Source organism: Aulonocara sp. 'chitande type north' Nkhata Bay, linkage group LG4, assembly GCF_057382095.1.
Source record: "Aulonocara sp. 'chitande type north' Nkhata Bay isolate Kocher_YH1m ecotype deep benthic linkage group LG4, A_spYH_male_GT1.1, whole genome shotgun sequence".
In the NCBI taxonomy this organism is placed as follows: domain Eukaryota; kingdom Metazoa; phylum Chordata; class Actinopteri; order Cichliformes; family Cichlidae; genus Aulonocara; species Aulonocara sp. 'chitande type north' Nkhata Bay.
The window spans coordinates 9,986,020-10,011,990 of NC_141347.1; positions in this window are offsets into that span (position 1 = coordinate 9,986,020).

Consider the following 25,971-nt stretch of genomic DNA (forward strand, 5'->3'; position numbering starts at 1 on the left):
CATAATGAAAACCTATACTTTGTTTCGGTCGAGATCCCCATTCAAATGCATGTAACAGTGAGAAACGCACTGTCCTGGCGAAAGAAAGCGTTTTTGTACAACTTCATAGAAATAGCTGTAACTTTTGATAGAAGACTCGGATACACATGTTTATGGCTTTATCTTATAGAACTCAAGGTTCCCGTGCTGGGAAAACAGGTTTTGCAGCTGTTTGAGCTAAGATTTCCAAGTTATTCACATAATGAAAACCTATACTTTGTTTCGGTCGAGTTCCCCATTCAAATGCATGTAACAGTGAGAAACGCACTGTCTTGGCGAAAGAAAGCGTTTTTGTACAACTTCATAGAAATAGCTGTAACTTTTGATAGAAGACTCGGATACACATGTTTATGGCTTTATCTTATAGAACTCAAGGTTCCCGTGCTGGGAAAACAGGTTTTGCAGCTGTTTGAGCTAAGATTTCCAAGTTATTCACATAATGAAAACCTATACTTTGTTTCGGTCGAGTTCTCCATTCAAATGCATGTAACAGTGAGAAACGCACTGTCTTGGCGAAAGAAAGCGTTTTTGTACAACTTCATAGAAATAGCTGTAACTTTTGATAGAAGACTCGGATACACATGTTTATGGCTTTATCTTATAGAACTCAAGGTTCCCGTGCTGGGAAAACAGGTTTTTCAGCTGTTTGAGCTAAGATTTCCAAGTTATTCACATAATGAAAACCTATACTTTGTTTCGGTCGAGATCCCCATTCAAATGCATGTAACAGTGAGAAACGCACTGTCCTGGCGAAAGAAAGCGTTTTTGTACAACTTCATAGAAATAGCTGTAACTTTTGATAGAAGACTCGGATACACATGTTTATGGCTTTATCTTATAGAACTCAAGGTTCCCGTGCTGGGAAAACAGGTTTTGCAGCTGTTTGAGCTAAGATTTCCAAGTTATTCACATAATGAAAACCTATACTTTGTTTCGGTCGAGTTCCCCATTCAAATGCATGTAACAGTGAGAAACGCACTGTCTTGGCGAAAGAAAGCGTTTTTGTACAACTTCATAGAAATAGCTGTAACTTTTGATAGAAGACTCGGATACACATGTTTATGGCTTTATCTTATAGAACTCAAGGTTCCCGTGCTGGGAAAACAGGTTTTGCAGCTGTTTGAGCTAAGATTTCCAAGTTATTCACATAATGAAAACCTATACTTTGTTTCGGTCGAGTTCCCCATTCAAATGCATGTAACAGTGAGAAACGCACTGTCTTGGCGAAAGAAAGCGTTTTTGTACAACTTCATAGAAATAGCTGTAACTTTTGATAGAAGACTCGGATACACATGTTTATGGCTTTATCTTATAGAACTCAAGGTTCCCGTGCTGGGAAAACAGGTTTTGCAGCTGTTTGAGCTAAGATTTCCAAGTTATTCACATAATGAAAACCTATACTTTGTTTCGGTCGAGATCCCCATTCAAATGCATGTAACAGTGAGAAACGCACTGTCTTGGCGAAAGAAAGCGTTTTTGTACAACTTCATAGAAATAGCTGTAACTTTTGATAGAAGACTCGGATACACATGTTTATGGCTTTATCTTTTAGAACTCAAGGTTCCCGTGCTGGGAAAACAGGTTTTGCAGCTGTTTGAGCTAAGATTTCCAAGTTATTCACATAATGAAAACCTATACTTTGTTTCGGTCGAGTTCCCCATTCAAATGCATGTAACAGTGAGAAACGCACTGTCTTGGCGAAAGAAAGCGTTTTTGTACAACTTCATAGAAATAGCTGTAACTTTTGATAGAAGACTCGGATACACATGTTTATGGCTTTATCTTTTAGAACTCAAGGTTCCCGTGCTGGGAAAACAGGTTTTGCAGCTGTTTGAGCTAAGATTTCCAAGTTATTCACATAATGAAAACCTATACTTTGTTTCGGTCGAGTTCCCCATTCAAATGCATGTAACAGTGAGAAACGCACTGTCTTGGCGAAAGAAAGCGTTTTTGTACAACTTCATAGAAATAGCTGTAACTTTTGATAGAAGACTCGGATACACATGTTTATGGCTTTATCTTATAGAACTCAAGGTTCCCGTGCTGGGAAAACAGGTTTTGCAGCTGTTTGAGCTAAGATTTCCAAGTTATTCACATAATGAAAACCTATACTTTGTTTCGGTCGAGTTCCCCATTCAAATGCATGTAACAGTGAGAAACGCACTGTCTTGGCGAAAGAAAGCGTTTTTGTACAACTTCATAGAAATAGCTGTAACTTTTGATAGAAGACTCGGATACACATGTTTATGGCTTTATCTTATAGAACTCAAGGTTCCCGTGCTGGGAAAACAGGTTTTGCAGCTGTTTGAGCTAAGATTTCCAAGTTATTCACATAATGAAAACCTATACTTTGTTTCGGTCGAGTTCCCCATTCAAATGCATGTAACAGTGAGAAACGCACTGTCTTGGCGAAAGAAAGCGTTTTTGTACAACTTCATAGAAATAGCTGTAACTTTTGATAGAAGACTCGGATACACATGTTTATGGCTTTATCTTATAGAACTCAAGGTTCCCGTGCTGGGAAAACAGGTTTTGCAGCTGTTTGAGCTAAGATTTCCAAGTTATTCACATAATGAAAACCTATACTTTGTTTCGGTCGAGTTCCCCATTCAAATGCATGTAACAGTGAGAAACGCACTGTCTTGGCGAAAGAAAGCGTTTTTGTACAACTTCATAGAAATAGCTGTAACTTTTGATAGAAGACTCGGATACACATGTTTATGGCTTTATCTTATAGAACTCAAGGTTCCCGTGCTGGGAAAACAGGTTTTGCAGCTGTTTGAGCTAAGATTTCCAAGTTATTCACATAATGAAAACCTATACTTTGTTTCGGTCGAGTTCCCCATTCAAATGCATGTAACAGTGAGAAACGCACTGTCTTGGCGAAAGAAAGCGTTTTTGTACAACTTCATAGAAATAGCTGTAACTTTTGATAGAAGACTCGGATACACATGTTTATGGCTTTATCTTATAGAACTCAAGGTTCCCGTGCTGGGAAAACAGGTTTTGCAGCTGTTTGAGCTAAGATTTCCAAGTTATTCACATAATGAAAACCTATACTTTGTTTCGGTCGAGTTCCCCATTCAAATGCATGTAACAGTGAGAAACGCACTGTCTTGGCGAAAGAAAGCGTTTTTGTACAACTTCATAGAAATAGCTGTAACTTTTGATAGAAGACTCGGATACACATGTTTATGGCTTTATCTTATAGAACTCAAGGTTCCCGTGCTGGGAAAACAGGTTTTGCAGCTGTTTGAGCTAAGATTTCCAAGTTATTCACATAATGAAAACCTATACTTTGTTTCGGTCGAGTTCCCCATTCAAATGCATGTAACAGTGAGAAACGCACTGTCTTGGCGAAAGAAAGCGTTTTTGTACAACTTCATAGAAATAGCTGTAACTTTTGATAGAAGACTCGGATACACATGTTTATGGCTTTATCTTATAGAACTCAAGGTTCCCGTGCTGGGAAAACAGGTTTTGCAGCTGTTTGAGCTAAGATTTCCAAGTTATTCACATAATGAAAACCTATACTTTGTTTCGGTCGAGTTCCCCATTCAAATGCATGTAACAGTGAGAAACGCACTGTCTTGGCGAAAGAAAGCGTTTTTGTACAACTTCATAGAAATAGCTGTAACTTTTGATAGAAGACTCGGATACACATGTTTATGGCTTTATCTTATAGAACTCAAGGTTCCCGTGCTGGGAAAACAGGTTTTGCAGCTGTTTGAGCTAAGATTTCCAAGTTATTCACATAATGAAAACCTATACTTTGTTTCGGTCGAGTTCCCCATTCAAATGCATGTAACAGTGAGAAACGCACTGTCTTGGCGAAAGAAAGCGTTTTTGTACAACTTCATAGAAATAGCTGTAACTTTTGATAGAAGACTCGGATACACATGTTTATGGCTTTATCTTATAGAACTCAAGGTTCCCGTGCTGGGAAAACAGGTTTTGCAGCTGTTTGAGCTAAGATTTCCAAGTTATTCACATAATGAAAACCTATACTTTGTTTCGGTCGAGTTCCCCATTCAAATGCATGTAACAGTGAGAAACGCACTGTCTTGGCGAAAGAAAGCGTTTTTGTACAACTTCATAGAAATAGCTGTAACTTTTGATAGAAGACTCGGATACACATGTTTATGGCTTTATCTTATAGAACTCAAGGTTCCCGTGCTGGGAAAACAGGTTTTGCAGCTGTTTGAGCTAAGATTTCCAAGTTATTCACATAATGAAAACCTATACTTTGTTTCGGTCGAGTTCCCCATTCAAATGCATGTAACAGTGAGAAACGCACTGTCTTGGCGAAAGAAAGCGTTTTTGTACAACTTCATAGAAATAGCTGTAACTTTTGATAGAAGACTCGGATACACATGTTTATGGCTTTATCTTATAGAACTCAAGGTTCCCGTGCTGGGAAAACAGGTTTTGCAGCTGTTTGAGCTAAGATTTCCAAGTTATTCACATAATGAAAACCTATACTTTGTTTCGGTCGAGTTCCCCATTCAAATGCATGTAACAGTGAGAAACGCACTGTCTTGGCGAAAGAAAGCGTTTTTGTACAACTTCATAGAAATAGCTGTAACTTTTGATAGAAGACTCGGATACACATGTTTATGGCTTTATCTTATAGAACTCAAGGTTCCCGTGCTGGGAAAACAGGTTTTGCAGCTGTTTGAGCTAAGATTTCCAAGTTATTCACATAATGAAAACCTATACTTTGTTTCGGTCGAGTTCCCCATTCAAATGCATGTAACAGTGAGAAACGCACTGTCTTGGCGAAAGAAAGCGTTTTTGTACAACTTCATAGAAATAGCTGTAACTTTTGATAGAAGACTCGGATACACATGTTTATGGCTTTATCTTATAGAACTCAAGGTTCCCGTGCTGGGAAAACAGGTTTTGCAGCTGTTTGAGCTAAGATTTCCAAGTTATTCACATAATGAAAACCTATACTTTGTTTCGGTCGAGTTCCCCATTCAAATGCATGTAACAGTGAGAAACGCACTGTCTTGGCGAAAGAAAGCGTTTTTGTACAACTTCATAGAAATAGCTGTAACTTTTGATAGAAGACTCGGATACACATGTTTATGGCTTTATCTTATAGAACTCAAGGTTCCCGTGCTGGGAAAACAGGTTTTGCAGCTGTTTGAGCTAAGATTTCCAAGTTATTCACATAATGAAAACCTATACTTTGTTTCGGTCGAGTTCCCCATTCAAATGCATGTAACAGTGAGAAACGCACTGTCTTGGCGAAAGAAAGCGTTTTTGTACAACTTCATAGAAATAGCTGTAACTTTTGATAGAAGACTCGGATACACATGTTTATGGCTTTATCTTATAGAACTCAAGGTTCCCGTGCTGGGAAAACAGGTTTTGCAGCTGTTTGAGCTAAGATTTCCAAGTTATTCACATAATGAAAACCTATACTTTGTTTCGGTCGAGTTCCCCATTCAAATGCATGTAACAGTGAGAAACGCACTGTCTTGGCGAAAGAAAGCGTTTTTGTACAACTTCATAGAAATAGCTGTAACTTTTGATAGAAGACTCGGATACACATGTTTATGGCTTTATCTTATAGAACTCAAGGTTCCCGTGCTGGGAAAACAGGTTTTGCAGCTGTTTGAGCTAAGATTTCCAAGTTATTCACATAATGAAAACCTATACTTTGTTTCGGTCGAGTTCCCCATTCAAATGCATGTAACAGTGAGAAACGCACTGTCTTGGCGAAAGAAAGCGTTTTTGTACAACTTCATAGAAATAGCTGTAACTTTTGATAGAAGACTCGGATACACATGTTTATGGCTTTATCTTATAGAACTCAAGGTTCCCGTGCTGGGAAAACAGGTTTTGCAGCTGTTTGAGCTAAGATTTCCAAGTTATTCACATAATGAAAACCTATACTTTGTTTCGGTCGAGTTCCCCATTCAAATGCATGTAACAGTGAGAAACGCACTGTCTTGGCGAAAGAAAGCGTTTTTGTACAACTTCATAGAAATAGCTGTAACTTTTGATAGAAGACTCGGATACACATGTTTATGGCTTTATCTTATAGAACTCAAGGTTCCCGTGCTGGGAAAACAGGTTTTGCAGCTGTTTGAGCTAAGATTTCCAAGTTATTCACATAATGAAAACCTATACTTTGTTTCGGTCGAGTTCCCCATTCAAATGCATGTAACAGTGAGAAACGCACTGTCTTGGCGAAAGAAAGCGTTTTTGTACAACTTCATAGAAATAGCTGTAACTTTTGATAGAAGACTCGGATACACATGTTTATGGCTTTATCTTATAGAACTCAAGGTTCCCGTGCTGGGAAAACAGGTTTTGCAGCTGTTTGAGCTAAGATTTCCAAGTTATTCACATAATGAAAACCTATACTTTGTTTCGGTCGAGTTCCCCATTCAAATGCATGTAACAGTGAGAAACGCACTGTCTTGGCGAAAGAAAGCGTTTTTGTACAACTTCATAGAAATAGCTGTAACTTTTGATAGAAGACTCGGATACACATGTTTATGGCTTTATCTTATAGAACTCAAGGTTCCCGTGCTGGGAAAACAGGTTTTGCAGCTGTTTGAGCTAAGATTTCCAAGTTATTCACATAATGAAAACCTATACTTTGTTTCGGTCGAGTTCCCCATTCAAATGCATGTAACAGTGAGAAACGCACTGTCTTGGCGAAAGAAAGCGTTTTTGTACAACTTCATAGAAATAGCTGTAACTTTTGATAAAGACTCGGATACACATGTTTATGGCTTTATCTTATAGAACTCAAGGTTCCCGTGCTGGGAAAACAGGTTTTGCAGCTGTTTGAGCTAAGATTTCCAAGTTATTCACATAATGAAAACCTATACTTTGTTTCGGTCGAGTTCCCCATTCAAATGCATGTAACAGTGAGAAACGCACTGTCTTGGCGAAAGAAAGCGTTTTTGTACAACTTCATAGAAATAGCTGTAACTTTTGATAGAAGACTCGGATACACATGTTTATGGCTTTATTTTATAGAACTCAAGGTTCCCGTGCTGGGAAAACAGGTTTTGCAGCTGTTTGAGCTAAGATTTCCAAGTTATTCACATAATGAAAACCTATACTTTGTTTCGGTCGAGTTCCCCATTCAAATGCATGTAACAGTGAGAAACGCACTGTCTTGGCGAAAGAAAGCGTTTTTGTACAACTTCATAGAAATAGCTGTAACTTTTGATAGAAGACTCGGATACACATGTTTATGGCTTTATCTTATAGAACTCAAGGTTCCCGTGCTGGGAAAACAGGTTTTGCAGCTGTTTGAGCTAAGATTTCCAAGTTATTCACATAATGAAAACCTATACTTTGTTTCGGTCGAGTTCCCCATTCAAATGCATGTAACAGTGAGAAACGCACTGTCTTGGCGAAAGAAAGCGTTTTTGTACAACTTCATAGAAATAGCTGTAACTTTTGATAGAAGACTCGGATACACATGTTTATGGCTTTATCTTATAGAACTCAAGGTTCCCGTGCTGGGAAAACAGGTTTTGCAGCTGTTTGAGCTAAGATTTCCAAGTTATTCACATAATGAAAACCTATACTTTGTTTCGGTCGAGTTCCCCATTCAAATGCATGTAACAGTGAGAAACGCACTGTCTTGGCGAAAGAAAGCGTTTTTGTACAACTTCATAGAAATAGCTGTAACTTTTGATAGAAGACTCGGATACACATGTTTATGGCTTTATCTTATAGAACTCAAGGTTCCCGTGCTGGGAAAACAGGTTTTGCAGCTGTTTGAGCTAAGATTTCCAAGTTATTCACATAATGAAAACCTATACTTTGTTTCGGTCGAGTTCCCCATTCAAATGCATGTAACAGTGAGAAACGCACTGTCTTGGCGAAAGAAAGCGTTTTTGTACAACTTCATAGAAATAGCTGTAACTTTTGATAGAAGACTCGGATACACATGTTTATGGCTTTATCTTATAGAACTCAAGGTTCCCGTGCTGGGAAAACAGGTTTTGCAGCTGTTTGAGCTAAGATTTCCAAGTTATTCACATAATGAAAACCTATACTTTGTTTCGGTCGAGTTCCCCATTCAAATGCATGTAACAGTGAGAAACGCACTGTCTTGGCGAAAGAAAGCGTTTTTGTACAACTTCATAGAAATAGCTGTAACTTTTGATAGAAGACTCGGATACACATGTTTATGGCTTTATCTTATAGAACTCAAGGTTCCCGTGCTGGGAAAACAGGTTTTGCAGCTGTTTGAGCTAAGATTTCCAAGTTATTCACATAATGAAAACCTATACTTTGTTTCGGTCGAGTTCCCCATTCAAATGCATGTAACAGTGAGAAACGCACTGTCTTGGCGAAAGAAAGCGTTTTTGTACAACTTCATAGAAATAGCTGTAACTTTTGATAGAAGACTCGGATACACATGTTTATGGCTTTATCTTATAGAACTCAAGGTTCCCGTGCTGGGAAAACAGGTTTTGCAGCTGTTTGAGCTAAGATTTCCAAGTTATTCACATAATGAAAACCTATACTTTGTTTCGGTCGAGTTCCCCATTCAAATGCATGTAACAGTGAGAAACGCACTGTCTTGGCGAAAGAAAGCGTTTTTGTACAACTTCATAGAAATAGCTGTAACTTTTGATAGAAGACTCGGATACACATGTTTATGGCTTTATCTTATAGAACTCAAGGTTCCCGTGCTGGGAAAACAGGTTTTGCAGCTGTTTGAGCTAAGATTTCCAAGTTATTCACATAATGAAAACCTATACTTTGTTTCGGTCGAGTTCCCCATTCAAATGCATGTAACAGTGAGAAACGCACTGTCTTGGCGAAAGAAAGCGTTTTTGTACAACTTCATAGAAATAGCTGTAACTTTTGATAGAAGACTCGGATACACATGTTTATGGCTTTATCTTATAGAACTCAAGGTTCCCGTGCTGGGAAAACAGGTTTTGCAGCTGTTTGAGCTAAGATTTCCAAGTTATTCACATAATGAAAACCTATACTTTGTTTCGGTCGAGTTCCCCATTCAAATGCATGTAACAGTGAGAAACGCACTGTCTTGGCGAAAGAAAGCGTTTTTGTACAACTTCATAGAAATAGCTGTAACTTTTGATAGAAGACTCGGATACACATGTTTATGGCTTTATCTTATAGAACTCAAGGTTCCCGTGCTGGGAAAACAGGTTTTGCAGCTGTTTGAGCTAAGATTTCCAAGTTATTCACATAATGAAAACCTATACTTTGTTTCGGTCGAGTTCCCCATTCAAATGCATGTAACAGTGAGAAACGCACTGTCTTGGCGAAAGAAAGCGTTTTTGTACAACTTCATAGAACTAGCTGTAACTTTTGATAGAAGACTCGGATACACATGTTTATGGCTTTATCTTATAGAACTCAAGGTTCCCGTGCTGGGAAAACAGGTTTTGCAGCTGTTTGAGCTAAGATTTCCAAGTTATTCACATAATGAAAACCTATACTTTGTTTCGGTCGAGTTCCCCATTCAAATGCATGTAACAGTGAGAAACGCACTGTCTTGGTGAAAGAAAGCGTTTTTGTACAACTTCATAGAAATAGCTGTAACTTTTGATAGAAGACTCGGATACACATGTTTATGGCTTTATCTTATAGAACTCAAGGTTCCCGTGCTGGGAAAACAGGTTTTGCAGCTGTTTGAGCTAAGATTTCCAAGTTATTCACATAATGAAAACCTATACTTTGTTTCGGTCGAGATCCCCATTCAAATGCATGTAACAGTGAGAAACGCACTGTCTTGGCGAAAGAAAGCGTTTTTGTACAACTTCATAGAAATAGCTGTAACTTTTGATAGAAGACTCGGATACACATGTTTATGGCTTTATCTTATAGAACTCAAGGTCCCCGTGCTGGGAAAACAGGTTTTGCAGCTGTTTGAGCTAAGATTTCAAAGTTATTCACATAATGAAAACCTATACTTTGTTTCGGTGGAGTTCCCCATTCAAATGCATGTAACAGTGAGAAACGCACTGTCTTGGCGAAAGAAAGCGTTTTTGTACAACTTCATATAAATAGCTGTAACTTTTGATAGAAGACTCAGACAAACATGTTTATGGCTTTATCTTATAGAACTCAAGGTGCCCGTGCTGGGAAACCAGGTTTTGCAGCTGTTTGAGCTAAGATTTCAAAGTTATTCACATAATGAAAACCTATACTTTGTTTCGGTGGAGTTCCCCATTCAAATGCATGTAACAGTGAGAAACGCACTGTCTTGGCGAAAGAAAGCGTTTTTGTACAACTTCATATAAATAGCTGTAACTTTTGATAGAAGACTCGGATACACATGTTTATGGCTTTATCTTATAGAACTCAAGGTCCCCGTGCTGGGAAAACAGGTTTTGCAGCTGTTTGAGCTAAGATTTCCAAGTTATTCACATAATGAAAACCTATACTTTGTTTCGGTGGAGTTCCCCATTCAAATGCATGTAACAGTGAGAAACGCACTGTCTTGGCGAAAGAAAGCGTTTTTGTACAACTTCATAGAAATAGCTGTAACTTTTGATAGAAGACTCGGATACACATGTTTATGGCTTTATCTTATAGAACTCAAGGTTCCCGTGCTGGGCAAACAGGTTTTGCAGCTGTTTGAGCTAAGATTTCCAAGTTATTCACATAATGAAAACCTATACTTTGTTTCGGTGGAGTTCCCCATTCAAATGCATGTAACAGTGAGAAACGCACTGTATTGGCGAAAGAAAGCATTTTTGTACAACTTCATATAAATAGCTGTAACTTTTGATAGAAGACTCGGATACACATGTTTATGGCTTTATCTTATAGAACTCAAGGTCCCCGTGCTGGGAAAACAGGTTTTGCAGCTGTTTGAGCTAAGATTTCAAAGTTATTCACATAATGAAAACCTATACTTTGTTTCGGTGGAGTTCCCCATTCAAATGCATGTAACAGTGAGAAACGCACTGTCTTGGCGAAAGAAAGCATTTTTGTACAACTTCATATAAATAGCTGTAACTTTTGATAGAAGACTCAGACAAACATGTTTATGGCTTTATCTTATAGAACTCAAGGTGCCCGTGCTGGGAAACCAGGTTTTGCAGCTGTTTGAGCTAAGATTTCAAAGTTATTCACATAATGAAAACCTATACTTTGTTTCGGTGGAGTTCCCCATTCAAATGCATGTAACAGTGAGAAACGCACTGTCTTGGCGAAAGAAAGCGTTTTTGTACAACTTCATATAAATAGCTGTAACTTTTGATAGAAGACTCGGATACACATGTTTATGGCTTTATCTTATAGAACTCAAGGTCCCCGTGCTGGGAAAACAGGTTTTGCAGCTGTTTGAGCTAAGATTTCCAAGTTATTCACATAATGAAAACCTATACTTTGTTTCGGTGGAGTTCCCCATTCAAATGCATGTAACAGTGAGAAACGCACTGTCTTGGCGAAAGAAAGCGTTTTTGTACAACTTCATATAAATAGCTGTAACTTTTGATAGAAGACTCGGATACACATGTTTATGGCTTTATCTTATAGAACTCAAGGTGCCCGTGCTGGGAAACCAGGTTTTGCAGCTGTTTGAGCTAAGATTTCCAAGTTATTCACATAATGAAAACCTATACTTTGTTTCGGTCGAGATCCCCATTCAAATGCATGTAACAGTGAGAAACGCACTGTCTTGGCGAAAGAAAGCGTTTTTGTACAACTTCATAGAAATAGCTGTAACTTTTGATAGAAGACTCGGATACACATGTTTATGGCTTTATCTTATAGAACTCAAGGTTCCCGTGCTGGGAAAACAGGTTTTGCAGCTGTTTGAGCTAAGATTTCCAAGTTATTCACATAATGAAAACCTATACTTTGTTTCGGTGGAGTTCCCCATTCAAATGCATGTAACAGTGAGAAACGCACTGTCTTGGCGAAAGAAAGCGTTTTTGTACAACTTCATAGAAATAGCTGTAACTTTTGATAGAAGACTCGGATACACATGTTTATGGCTTTATCTTATAGAACTCAAGGTTCCCGTGCTGGGCAAACAGGTTTTGCAGCTGTTTGAGCTAAGATTTCCAAGTTATTCACATAATGAAAACCTATACTTTGTTTCGGTGGAGTTCCCCATTCAAATGCATGTAACAGTGAGAAACGCACTGTCTTGGCGAAAGAAAGCGTTTTTGTACAACTTCATAGAAATAGCTGTAACTTTTGATAGAAGACTCGGATACACATGTTTATGGCTTTATCTTATAGAACTCAAGGTTCCCGTGCTGGGAAAACAGGTTTTGCAGCTGTTTGAGCTAAGATTTCCAAGTTATTCACATAATGAAAACCTATACTTTGTTTCGGTCGAGTTCCCCATTCAAAATGCATGTAACAGTGAGAAACGCACTGTATTGGCGAAAGAAAGCATTTTTGTACAACTTCATATAAATAGCTGTAACTTTTGATAGAAGACTCGGATACACATGTTTATGGCTTTATCTTATAGAACTCAAGGTCCCCGTGCTGGGAAAACAGGTTTTGCAGCTGTTTGAGCTAAGATTTCAAAGTTATTCACATAATGAAAACCTATACTTTGTTTCGGTGGAGTTCCCCATTCAAATGCATGTAACAGTGAGAAACGCACTGTATTGGCGAAAGAAAGCATTTTTGTACAACTTCATATAAATAGCTGTAACTTTTGATAGAAGACTCGGATACACATGTTTATGGCTTTATCTTATAGAACTCAAGGTCCCCGTGCTGGGAAAACAGGTTTTGCAGCTGTTTGAGCTAAGATTTCAAAGTTATTCACATAATGAAAACCTATACTTTGTTTCGGTGGAGTTCCCCATTCAAATGCATGTAACAGTGAGAAACGCACTGTCTTGGCGAAAGAAAGCATTTTTGTACAACTTCATATAAATAGCTGTAACTTTTGATAGAAGACTCAGACAAACATGTTTATGGCTTTATCTTATAGAACTCAAGGTGCCCGTGCTGGGAAACCAGGTTTTGCAGCTGTTTGAGCTAAGATTTCAAAGTTATTCACATAATGAAAACCTATACTTTGTTTCGGTGGAGTTCCCCATTCAAATGCATGTAACAGTGAGAAACGCACTGTCTTGGCGAAAGAAAGCGTTTTTGTACAACTTCATATAAATAGCTGTAACTTTTGATAGAAGACTCGGATACACATGTTTATGGCTTTATCTTATAGAACTCAAGGTGCCCGTGCTGGGAAAACAGGTTTTGCAGCTGTTTGAGCTAAGATTTCCAAGTTATTCACATAATGAAAACCTATACTTTGTTTCGGTCGAGTTCCCCATTCAAAATGCATGTAACAGTGAGAAACGCACTGTATTGGCGAAAGAAAGCATTTTTGTACAACTTCATATAAATAGCTGTAACTTTTGATAGAAGACTCGGATACACATGTTTATGGCTTTATCTTATAGAACTCAAGGTCCCCGTGCTGGGAAAACAGGTTTTGCAGCTGTTTGAGCTAAGATTTCAAAGTTATTCACATAATGAAAACCTATACTTTGTTTCGGTGGAGTTCCCCATTCAAATGCATGTAACAGTGAGAAACGCACTGTATTGGCGAAAGAAAGCATTTTTGTACAACTTCATATAAATAGCTGTAACTTTTGATAGAAGACTCGGATACACATGTTTATGGCTTTATCTTATAGAACTCAAGGTCCCCGTGCTGGGAAAACAGGTTTTGCAGCTGTTTGAGCTAAGATTTCAAAGTTATTCACATAATGAAAACCTATACTTTGTTTCGGTGGAGTTCCCCATTCAAATGCATGTAACAGTGAGAAACGCACTGTCTTGGCGAAAGAAAGCATTTTTGTACAACTTCATATAAATAGCTGTAACTTTTGATAGAAGACTCAGACAAACATGTTTATGGCTTTATCTTATAGAACTCAAGGTGCCCGTGCTGGGAAACCAGGTTTTGCAGCTGTTTGAGCTAAGATTTCAAAGTTATTCACATAATGAAAACCTATACTTTGTTTCGGTGGAGTTCCCCATTCAAATGCATGTAACAGTGAGAAACGCACTGTCTTGGCGAAAGAAAGCGTTTTTGTACAACTTCATATAAATAGCTGTAACTTTTGATAGAAGACTCGGATACACATGTTTATGGCTTTATCTTATAGAACTCAAGGTCCCCGTGCTGGGAAAACAGGTTTTGCAGCTGTTTGAGCTAAGATTTCCAAGTTATTCACATAATGAAAACCTATACTTTGTTTCGGTGGAGTTCCCCATTCAAATGCATGTAACAGTGAGAAACGCACTGTCTTGGCGAAAGAAAGCGTTTTTGTACAACTTCATATAAATAGCTGTAACTTTTGATAGAAGACTCGGATACACATGTTTATGGCTTTATCTTATAGAACTCAAGGTCCCCGTGCTGGGAAAACAGGTTTTGCAGCTGTTTGAGCTAAGATTTCAAAGTTATTCACATAATGAAAACCTATACTTTGTTTCGGTGGAGTTCCCCATTCAAATGCATGTAACAGTGAGAAACGCACTGTATTGGCGAAAGAAAGCATTTTTGTACAACTTCATATAAATAGCTGTAACTTTTGATAGAAGACTCGGATACACATGTTTATGGCTTTATCTTATAGAACTCAAGGTCCCCGTGCTGGGAAAACAGGTTTTGCAGCTGTTTGAGCTAAGATTTCAAAGTTATTCACATAATGAAAACCTATACTTTGTTTCGGTGGAGTTCCCCATTCAAATGCATGTAACAGTGAGAAACGCACTGTCTTGGCGAAAGAAAGCATTTTTGTACAACTTCATATAAATAGCTGTAACTTTTGATAGAAGACTCAGACAAACATGTTTATGGCTTTATCTTATAGAACTCAAGGTGCCCGTGCTGGGAAACCAGGTTTTGCAGCTGTTTGAGCTAAGATTTCAAAGTTATTCACATAATGAAAACCTATACTTTGTTTCGGTGGAGTTCCCCATTCAAATGCATGTAACAGTGAGAAACGCACTGTCTTGGCGAAAGAAAGCGTTTTTGTACAACTTCATATAAATAGCTGTAACTTTTGATAGAAGACTCGGATACACATGTTTATGGCTTTATCTTATAGAACTCAAGGTCCCCGTGCTGGGAAAACAGGTTTTGCAGCTGTTTGAGCTAAGATTTCCAAGTTATTCACATAATGAAAACCTATACTTTGTTTCGGTGGAGTTCCCCATTCAAATGCATGTAACAGTGAGAAACGCACTGTCTTGGCGAAAGAAAGCGTTTTTGTACAACTTCATATAAATAGCTGTAACTTTTGATAGAAGACTCGGATACACATGTTTATGGCTTTATCTTATAGAACTCAAGGTCCCCGTGCTGGGAAAACAGGTTTTGCAGCTGTTTGAGCTAAGATTTCCAAGTTATTCACATAATGAAAACCTATACTTTGTTTCGGTCGAGTTCCCCATTCAAAATGCATGTAACAGTGAGAAACGCACTGTATTGGCGAAAGAAAGCATTTTTGTACAACTTCATATAAATAGCTGTAACTTTTGATAGAAGACTCGGATACACATGTTTATGGCTTTATCTTATAGAACTCAAGGTCCCCGTGCTGGGAAAACAGGTTTTGCAGCTGTTTGAGCTAAGATTTCAAAGTTATTCACATAATGAAAACCTATACTTTGTTTCGGTGGAGTTCCCCATTCAAATGCATGTAACAGTGAGAAACGCACTGTCTTGGCGAAAGAAAGCATTTTTGTACAACTTCATATAAATAGCTGTAACTTTTGATAGAAGACTCAGACAAACATGTTTATGGCTTTATCTTATAGAACTCAAGGTGCCCGTGCTGGGAAACCAGGTTTTGCAGCTGTTTGAGCTAAGATTTCAAAGTTATTCACATAATGAAAACCTATACTTTGTTTCGGTGGAGTTCCCCATTCAAATGCATGTAACAGTGAGAAACGCACTGTCTTGGCGAAAGAAAGCGTTTTTGTACAACTTCATATAAATAGCTGTAACTTTTGATAGAAGACTCGGATACACATGTTTATGGCTTTATCTTATAGAACTCAAGGTCCCCGTGCTGGGAAAACAGGTTTTGCAGCTGTTTGAGCTAAGATTTCCAAGTTATTCACATAATGAAAACCTATACTTTGTTTCGGTGGAGTTCCCCATTCAAATGCATGTAACAGTGAGAAACGCACTGTCTTGGCGAAAGAAAGCGTTTTTGTACAACTTCATATAAATAGCTGTAACTTTTGATAGAAGACTCGGATACACATGTTTATGGCTTTATCTTATAGAACTCAAGGTGCCCGTGCTGGGAAACCAGGTTTTGCAGCTGTTTGAGCTAAGATTTCCAAGTTATTCACATAATGAAAACCTATACTTTGTTTCGGTCGAGATCCCCATTCAAATGCATGTAACAGTGAGAAACGCACTGTCTTGGCGAAAGAAAGCGTTTTTGTACAACTTCATAGAAATAGCTGTAACTTTTGATAGAAGACTCGGATACACATGTTTATGGCTTTATCTTATAGAACTCAAGGTTCCCGTGCTGGGAAAACAGGTTTTGCAGCTGTTTGAGCTAAGATTTCCAAGTTATTCACATAATGAAAACCTATACTTTGTTTCGGTGGAGTTCCCCATTCAAATGCATGTAACAGTGAGAAACGCACTGTCTTGGCGAAAGAAAGCGTTTTTGTACAACTTCATAGAAATAGCTGTAACTTTTGATAGAAGACTCGGATACACATGTTTATGGCTTTATCTTATAGAACTCAAGGTTCCCGTGCTGGGCAAACAGGTTTTGCAGCTGTTTGAGCTAAGATTTCCAAGTTATTCACATAATGAAAACCTATACTTTGTTTCGGTGGAGTTCCCCATTCAAATGCATGTAACAGTGAGAAACGCACTGTCTTGGCGAAAGAAAGCGTTTTTGTACAACTTCATAGAAATAGCTGTAACTTTTGATAGAAGACTCGGATACACATGTTTATGGCTTTATCTTATAGAACTCAAGGTTCCCGTGCTGGGAAAACAGGTTTTGCAGCTGTTTGAGCTAAGATTTCCAAGTTATTCACATAATGAAAACCTATACTTTGTTTCGGTCGAGTTCCCCATTCAAAATGCATGTAACAGTGAGAAACGCACTGTATTGGCGAAAGAAAGCATTTTTGTACAACTTCATATAAATAGCTGTAACTTTTGATAGAAGACTCGGATACACATGTTTATGGCTTTATCTTATAGAACTCAAGGTCCCCGTGCTGGGAAAACAGGTTTTGCAGCTGTTTGAGCTAAGATTTCAAAGTTATTCACATAATGAAAACCTATACTTTGTTTCGGTGGAGTTCCCCATTCAAATGCATGTAACAGTGAGAAACGCACTGTATTGGCGAAAGAAAGCATTTTTGTACAACTTCATATAAATAGCTGTAACTTTTGATAGAAGACTCGGATACACATGTTTATGGCTTTATCTTATAGAACTCAAGGTCCCCGTGCTGGGAAAACAGGTTTTGCAGCTGTTTGAGCTAAGATTTCAAAGTTATTCACATAATGAAAACCTATACTTTGTTTCGGTGGAGTTCCCCATTCAAATGCATGTAACAGTGAGAAACGCACTGTCTTGGCGAAAGAAAGCATTTTTGTACAACTTCATATAAATAGCTGTAACTTTTGATAGAAGACTCAGACAAACATGTTTATGGCTTTATCTTATAGAACTCAAGGTGCCCGTGCTGGGAAACCAGGTTTTGCAGCTGTTTGAGCTAAGATTTCAAAGTTATTCACATAATGAAAACCTATACTTTGTTTCGGTGGAGTTCCCCATTCAAATGCATGTAACAGTGAGAAACGCACTGTCTTGGCGAAAGAAAGCGTTTTTGTACAACTTCATATAAATAGCTGTAACTTTTGATAGAAGACTCGGATACACATGTTTATGGCTTTATCTTATAGAACTCAAGGTGCCCGTGCTGGGAAAACAGGTTTTGCAGCTGTTTGAGCTAAGATTTCCAAGTTATTCACATAATGAAAACCTATACTTTGTTTCGGTCGAGTTCCCCATTCAAAATGCATGTAACAGTGAGAAACGCACTGTATTGGCGAAAGAAAGCATTTTTGTACAACTTCATATAAATAGCTGTAACTTTTGATAGAAGACTCGGATACACATGTTTATGGCTTTATCTTATAGAACTCAAGGTCCCCGTGCTGGGAAAACAGGTTTTGCAGCTGTTTGAGCTAAGATTTCAAAGTTATTCACATAATGAAAACCTATACTTTGTTTCGGTGGAGTTCCCCATTCAAATGCATGTAACAGTGAGAAACGCACTGTATTGGCGAAAGAAAGCATTTTTGTACAACTTCATATAAATAGCTGTAACTTTTGATAGAAGACTCGGATACACATGTTTATGGCTTTATCTTATAGAACTCAAGGTCCCCGTGCTGGGAAAACAGGTTTTGCAGCTGTTTGAGCTAAGATTTCAAAGTTATTCACATAATGAAAACCTATACTTTGTTTCGGTGGAGTTCCCCATTCAAATGCATGTAACAGTGAGAAACGCACTGTCTTGGCGAAAGAAAGCATTTTTGTACAACTTCATATAAATAGCTGTAACTTTTGATAGAAGACTCAGACAAACATGTTTATGGCTTTATCTTATAGAACTCAAGGTGCCCGTGCTGGGAAACCAGGTTTTGCAGCTGTTTGAGCTAAGATTTCAAAGTTATTCACATAATGAAAACCTATACTTTGTTTCGGTGGAGTTCCCCATTCAAATGCATGTAACAGTGAGAAACGCACTGTCTTGGCGAAAGAAAGCGTTTTTGTACAACTTCATATAAATAGCTGTAACTTTTGATAGAAGACTCGGATACACATGTTTATGGCTTTATCTTATAGAACTCAAGGTCCCCGTGCTGGGAAAACAGGTTTTGCAGCTGTTTGAGCTAAGATTTCCAAGTTATTCACATAATGAAAACCTATACTTTGTTTCGGTGGAGTTCCCCATTCAAATGCATGTAACAGTGAGAAACGCACTGTCTTGGCGAAAGAAAGCGTTTTTGTACAACTTCATATAAATAGCTGTAACTTTTGATAGAAGACTCGGATACACATGTTTATGGCTTTATCTTATAGAACTCAAGGTCCCCGTGCTGGGAAAACAGGTTTTGCAGCTGTTTGAGCTAAGATTTCAAAGTTATTCACATAATGAAAACCTATACTTTGTTTCGGTGGAGTTCCCCATTCAAATGCATGTAACAGTGAGAAACGCACTGTATTGGCGAAAGAAAGCATTTTTGTACAACTTCATATAAATAGCTGTAACTTTTGATAGAAGACTCGGATACACATGTTTATGGCTTTATCTTATAGAACTCAAGGTCCCCGTGCTGGGAAAACAGGTTTTGCAGCTGTTTGAGCTAAGATTTCAAAGTTATTCACATAATGAAAACCTATACTTTGTTTCGGTGGAGTTCCCCATTCAAATGCATGTAACAGTGAGAAACGCACTGTCTTGGCGAAAGAAAGCATTTTTGTACAACTTCATATAAATAGCTGTAACTTTTGATAGAAGACTCAGACAAACATGTTTATGGCTTTATCTTATAGAACTCAAGGTGCCCGTGCTGGGAAACCAGGTTTTGCAGCTGTTTGAGCTAAGATTTCAAAGTTATTCACATAATGAAAACCTATACTTTGTTTCGGTGGAGTTCCCCATTCAAATGCATGTAACAGTGAGAAACGCACTGTCTTGGCGAAAGAAAGCGTTTTTGTACAACTTCATATAAATAGCTGTAACTTTTGATAGAAGACTCGGATACACATGTTTATGGCTTTATCTTATAGAACTCAAGGTCCCCGTGCTGGGAAAACAGGTTTTGCAGCTGTTTGAGCTAAGATTTCCAAGTTATTCACATAATGAAAACCTATACTTTGTTTCGGTGGAGTTCCCCATTCAAATGCATGTAACAGTGAGAAACGCACTGTCTTGGCGAAAGAAAGCGTTTTTGTACAACTTCATATAAATAGCTGTAACTTTTGATAGAAGACTCGGATACACATGTTTATGGCTTTATCTTATAGAACTCAAGGTCCCCGTGCTGGGAAAACAGGTTTTGCAGCTGTTTGAGCTAAGATTTCCAAGTTATTCACATAATGAAAACCTATACTTTGTTTCGGTCGAGTTCCCCATTCAAAATGCATGTAACAGTGAGAAACGCACTGTATTGGCGAAAGAAAGCATTTTTGTACAACTTCATATAAATAGCTGTAACTTTTGATAGAAGACTCGGATACACATGTTTATGGCTTTATCTTATAGAACTCAAGGTCCCCGTGCTGGCAAAACAGGTTTTGCAGCTGTTTGAGCTAAGATTTCCAAGTTATTCACATAATGAAAACCTATACTTTGTTTCGGTCGACTTCCCCATTCAAAATGCATGTAACAGTGAGAAACGCACTGTATTGGCGAAAGAAAGCATTTTTGTACAACTTCATATAAATAGCTGTAACTTTTGATAGAAGACTCGGATACACATGTTTATGGCTTTATCTTATAGAACTCAAGGTCCCCGTGCTGGGAAAACAGGTTTTGCAGCTGTTTGAGCTAAGATTTCAAAGTTATTCACATAATGAAAACCTATACTTTGTTTCGGTGGAGTTCCCCATTCAAATGCATGTAACAGTGAGAAACGCACTGTCTTGGCGAAAGAAAGCGTTTTTGTACAACTTCATATAAATAGCTGTAACTTTTGATAGAAGACTCAGACAAACATGTTTATGGCTTTATCTTATAGAACTCAAGGTGCCCGTGCTGGGAAACCAGGTTTTGCAGCTGTTTGAGCTAAGATTTCAAAGTTATTCACATAATGAAAACCTATACTTTGTTTCGGTGGAGTTCCCCATTCAAATGCATGTAACAGTGAGAAACGCACTGTCTTGGCGAAAGAAAGCGTTTTTGTACAACTTCATATAAATAGCTGTAACTTTTGATAGAAGACTCGGATACACATGTTTATGGCTTTATCTTATAGAACTCAAGGTCCCCGTGCTGGGAAAACAGGTTTTGCAGCTGTTTGAGCTAAGATTTCAAAGTTATTCACATAATGAAAACCTATACTTTGTTTCGGTGGAGTTCCCCATTCAAATGCATGTAACAGTGAGAAACGCACTGTCTTGGCGAAAGAAAGCGTTTTTGTACAACTTCATATAAATAGCTGTAACTTTTGATAGAAGACTCGGATACACATGTTTATGGCTTTATCTTATAGAACTCAAGGTCCCCGTGCTGGGAAAACAGGTTTTGCAGCTGTTTGAGCTAAGATTTCCAAGTTATTCACATAATGAAAACCTATACTTTGTTTCGGTCGAGTTCCCCATTCAAAATGCATGTAACAGTGAGAAACGCACTGTATTGGCGAAAGAAAGCATTTTTGTACAACTTCATATAAATAGCTGTAACTTTTGATAGAAGACTCGGATACACATGTTTATGGCTTTATCTTATAGAACTCAAGGTCCCCGTGCTGGCAAAACAGGTTTTGCAGCTGTTTGAGCTAAGATTTCCAAGTTATTCACATAATGAAAACCTATACTTTGTTTCGGTGGAGTTCCCCATTCAAATGCATGTAACAGTGAGAAACGCACTGTCTTGGCGAAAGAAAGCGTTTTTGTACAACTTCATAGAAATAGCTGTAACTTTTGATAGAAGACTCGGATACACATGTTTATGGCTTTATCTTATAGAACTCAAGGTTCCCGTGCTGGGCAAACAGGTTTTGCAGCTGTTTGAGCTAAGATTTCCAAGTTATTCACATAATGAAAACCTATACTTTGTTTCGGTGGAGTTCCCCATTCAAATGCATGTAACAGTGAGAAACGCACTGTCTTGGCGAAAGAAAGCGTTTTTGTACAACTTCATAGAAATAGCTGTAACTTTTGATAGAAGACTCGGATACACATGTTTATGGCTTTATCTTATAGAACTCAAGGTTCCCGTGCTGGGAAAACAGGTTTTGCAGCTGTTTGAGCTAAGATTTCCAAGTTATTCACATAATGAAAACCTATACTTTGTTTCGGTCGAGTTCCCCATTCAAAATGCATGTAACAGTGAGAAACGCACTGTATTGGCGAAAGAAAGCATTTTTGTACAACTTCATATAAATAGCTGTAACTTTTGATAGAAGACTCGGATACACATGTTTATGGCTTTATCTTATAGAACTCAAGGTCCCCATGCTGGGAAAACAGGTTTTGCAGCTGTTTGAGCTAAGATTTCAAAGTTATTCACATAATGAAAACCTATACTTTGTTTCGGTGGAGTTCCCCATTCAAATGCATGTAACAGTGAGAAACGCACTGTATTGGCGAAAGAAAGCATTTTTGTACAACTTCATATAAATAGCTGTAACTTTTGATAGAAGACTCGGATACACATGTTTATGGCTTTATCTTATAGAACTCAAGGTCCCCGTGCTGGGAAAACAGGTTTTGCAGCTGTTTGAGCTAAGATTTCAAAGTTATTCACATAATGAAAACCTATACTTTGTTTCGGTGGAGTTCCCCATTCAAATGCATGTAACAGTGAGAAACGCACTGTCTTGGCGAAAGAAAGCATTTTTGTACAACTTCATATAAATAGCTGTAACTTTTGATAGAAGACTCAGACAAACATGTTTATGGCTTTATCTTATAGAACTCAAGGTGCCCGTGCTGGGAAACCAGGTTTTGCAGCTGTTTGAGCTAAGATTTCAAAGTTATTCACATAATGAAAACCTATACTTTGTTTCGGTGGAGTTCCCCATTCAAATGCATGTAACAGTGAGAAACGCACTGTCTTGGCGAAAGAAAGCGTTTTTGTACAACTTCATATAAATAGCTGTAACTTTTGATAGAAGACTCGGATACACATGTTTATGGCTTTATCTTATAGAACTCAAGGTCCCCGTGCTGGGAAAACAGGTTTTGCAGCTGTTTGAGCTAAGATTTCCAAGTTATTCACATAATGAAAACCTATACTTTGTTTCGGTGGAGTTCCCCATTCAAATGCATGTAACAGTGAGAAACGCACTGTCTTGGCGAAAGAAAGCGTTTTTGTACAACTTCATATAAATAGCTGTAACTTTTGATAGAAGACTCGGATACACATGTTTATGGCTTTATCTTATAGAACTCAAGGTCCCCGTGCTGGGAAAACAGGTTTTGCAGCTGTTTGAGCTAAGATTTCCAAGTTATTCACATAATGAAAACCTATACTTTGTTTCGGTCGAGTTCCCCATTCAAAATGCATGTAACAGTGAGAAACGCACTGTATTGGCGAAAGAAAGCATTTTTGTACAACTTCATATAAATAGCTGTAACTTTTGATAGAAGACTCGGATACACATGTTTATGGCTTTATCTTATAGAACTCAAGGTCCCCGTGCTGGCAAAACAGGTTTTGCAGCTGTTTGAGCTAAGATTTCCAAGTTATTCACATAATGAAAACCTATACTTTGTTTCGGTCGACTTCCCCATTCAAAATGCATGTAACAGTGAGAAACGCACTGTATTGGCGAAAGAAAGCATTTTTGTACAACTTCATATAAATAGCTGTAACTTTTGATAGAAGACTCGGATACACATGTTTATGGCTTTATCTTATAGAACTCAAGGTCCCCGTGCTGGGAAAACAGGTTTTGCAGCTGTTTGAGCTAAGATTTCAAAGTTATTCACATAATGAAAACCTATACTTTGTTTCGGTGGAGTTCCCCATTCAAATGCATGTAACAGTGAGAAACGCACTGTCTTGGCGAAAGAAAGCGTTTTTGTACAACTTCATATAAATAGCTGTAACTTTTGATAGAAGAGTCAGACAAACATGTTTATGGCTTTATCTTATAGAACTCAAGGTGCCCGTGCTGGGAAACCAGGTTTTGCAGCTGTTTGAGCTAAGATTTCAAAGTTATTCACATAATGAAAACCTATACTTTGTTTCGGTGGAGTTCCCCATTCAAATGCATGTAACAGTGAGAAACGCACTGTCTTGGCGAAAGAAAGCGTTTTTGTACAACTTCATATAAATAGCTGTAACTTTTGATAGAAGACTCAGACAACCATGTTTATGGCTTTATCTTATAGAACTCAAGGTCCCCGTGCTGGGAAAACAGGTTTTGCAGCTGTTTGAGCTAAGATTTCCAAGTTATTCACATAATGAAAACCTATACTTTGTTTCGGTCGAGTTCCCCATTCAAAATGCATGTAACAGTGAGAAACGCACTGTATTGGCGAAAGAAAGCATTTTTGTACAACTTCATATAAATAGCTGTAACTTTTGATAGAAGACTCGGATACACATGTTTATGGCTTTATCTTATAGAACTCAAGGTCCCCGTGCTGGGAAAACAGGTTTTGCAGCTGTTTGAGCTAAGATTTCAAAGTTATTCACATAATGAAAACCTATACTTTGTTTCGGTCGAGTTCCCCATTCAAATGCATGTAACAGTGAGAAACGCACTGTATTGGCGAAAGAAAGCATTTTTGTACAACTTCATATAAATAGCTGTAACTTTTGATAGAAGACTCGGATACACATGTTTATGGCTTTATCTTATAGAACTCAAGGTCCCCGTGCTGGCAAAACAGGTTTTGCAGCTGTTTGAGCTAAGATTTCCAAGTTATTCACATAATGAAAACCTATACTTTGTTTCGGTCGAGTTCCCCATTCAAAATGCATGTAACAGTGAGAAACGCACTGTATTGGCGAAAGAAAGCATTTTTGTACAACTTCATATAAATAGCTGTAACTTTTGATAGAAGACTCGGATACACATGTTTATGGCTTTATCTTATAGAACTCAAGGTCCCCGTGCTGGGAAAACAGGTTTTGCAGCTGTTTGAGCTAAGATTTCAAAGTTATTCACATAATGAAAACCTATACTTTGTTTCGGTGGAGTTCCCCATTCAAATGCATGTAACAGTGAGAAACGCACTGTCTTGGCGAAAGAAAGCGTTTTTGTACAACTTCATATAAATAGCTGTAACTTTTGATAGAAGACTCAGACAAACATGTTTATGGCTTTATCTTATAGAACTCAAGGTCCCCGTGCTGGGAAAACAGGTTTTGCAGCTGTTTGAGCTAAGATTTCCAAGTTATTCACATAATGAAAACCTATACTTTGTTTCGGTCGAGTTCCCCATTCAAAATGCATGTAACAGTGAGAAACGCACTGTATTGGCGAAAGAAAGCATTTTTGTACAACTTCATATAAATAGCTGTAACTTTTGATAGAAGACTCGGATACACATGTTTATGGCTTTATCTTATAGAACTCAAGGTCCCCGTGCTGGCAAAACAGGTTTTGCAGCTGTTTGAGCTAAGATTTCCAAGTTATTCACATAATGAAAACCTATACTTTGTTTCGGTCGAGTTCCCCATTCAAAATGCATGTAACAGTGAGAAACGCACTGTATTGGCGAAAGAAAGCATTTTTGTACAACTTCATATAAATAGCTGTAACTTTTGATAGAAGACTCGGATACACATGTTTATGGCTTTATCTTATAGAACTCAAGGTCCCCGTGCTGGGAAAACAGGTTTTGCAGCTGTTTGAGCTAAGATTTCAAAGTTATTCACATAATGAAAACCTATACTTTGTTTCGGTGGAGTTCCCCATTCAAATGCATGTAACAGTGAGAAACGCACTGTCTTGGCGAAAGAAAGCGTTTTTGTACAACTTCATATAAATAGCTGTAACTTTTGATAGAAGACTCAGACAAACATGTTTATGGCTTTATCTTATAGAACTCAAGGTGCCCGTGCTGGCAAAACAGGTTTTGCAGCTGTTTGAGCTAAGATTTCAAAGTTATTCACATAATGAAAACCTATACTTTGTTTCGGTGGAGTTCCCCATTCAAATGCATGTAACAGTGAGAAACGCACTGTCTTGGCGAAAGAAAGCGTTTTTGTACAACTTCATATAAATAGCTGTAACTT